This window comes from Triticum aestivum, chromosome 6B, assembly GCF_018294505.1.
Source record: "Triticum aestivum cultivar Chinese Spring chromosome 6B, IWGSC CS RefSeq v2.1, whole genome shotgun sequence".
In the NCBI taxonomy this organism is placed as follows: domain Eukaryota; kingdom Viridiplantae; phylum Streptophyta; class Magnoliopsida; order Poales; family Poaceae; genus Triticum; species Triticum aestivum.
This window is the reverse complement of record NC_057810.1, coordinates 72,338,785-72,340,223: the sequence shown is the minus strand read 5'-3', so window position 1 is coordinate 72,340,223 and position 1,439 is coordinate 72,338,785.

Below are 1,439 nucleotides of genomic sequence, written 5' to 3'. Positions count from 1 at the left end.
GTCATGGCAACTATAGCAGTAGCGCTATATGCGGTGGACGCGCTACTGCTATTTCCCTGTCAGCAGCGCGTTTTGGCGACACGCGCTGCTGCTAAGTAGCAGTAGCGTGGTATTTTGAAGAGCGCTGCTCGTAAGATTCTGTGTATAGGCTTTTCCCTAGTAGTGCATGTTGTGATGTGATATGGTCAAGACGTGATGAGATATAAGTTGTTGTATGAGACGATCATATTTTGTTGAAGTTATTGGCAACTGGCAGAAGCCTTATGGTTGTCTCTTTATTACATAAGATGCAAGTGCCAAATAATTGCTTTACTTTGTCGCTATGCGATAGCAATAGTTGCAAGAGCAATAATTGGTGAGACGACCATGTGACGACACATTGATATAGATCAGTATGATGGAGATCATGGTGTTGTGCCAGTGACGATAGAGATCATGATAGTACTTTGGAGATGGAGATCAAAGGCGCAAGATGATCATGGCCATATCATGTCACATATTTTGATTGCATATGATGTTTATCTTTTATACATCTTATTTTGCTTAGTTTGACAGTAGCTTTATAAGATGATCTTTCACTAAATTTCAAGGTATAAGTGTTCTCTCTGAGTATGCACCGTTGCGAAAGTTCTTCGTGCTGAGACACCACGTGATGATCGGGTGTGATAGGCTCTACGTTCAAATACAACGGGTGCAAAACAGTTGCAGACGCGGAATACTCAGGTTAAACTTGATGAGCCTAGCATATACAGATATGGCCTCGGAACACTGGAGACCGAAAGGTCGAGCGTGAATCATATAGTAGATATGATCAACATAGTGATGTTCACCATTGAAAACTACTCCATCTCACGTGATGATTGGACATGGTTTAGTTGATTTGGATCACGTGATCACTTAGATGATTAGAGGGATGTCTATCTAAGTGGCAGTTCTTAAGTAATATGATTAATTGAACTTTAATTATCATGAACTTAGTCCTGATAGTATTTTGCAAATTATGTTGTAGATCAATAGCTCGTGTTGTTGCTTCCCTATGTTTATTTTTGATATGTCCCTAGAGAAAAACTTTGTTGAAAGATATTAGTAGCAATGATGCAGATTAGATCCGTGATCTGAGGTTTATCCTCATTGCTACATAGAAGAATTATGTCCTTGATGCATCGCTAGGTGACAGACCTATTGCAAGAGCTGATGCAGACGTTATGAACATTTGACTAGCTCAATATGATGACTACATGATAGTTTAGTGCACCATGCTTAACGGCTTAGAATCGGGACTTCAAAGACGTTTTGAACGTCATGGACCATATGAGATGTTCCAGGAGTTGAAGTTAATATTACAAGCAAATACCCGAGTTGAGAGATATTAAGTCTCAAACAAGTTCTATAGCTAAAAGATGGAGGAGAATTGCTCAACTACTGAGCATGTGCTCAGA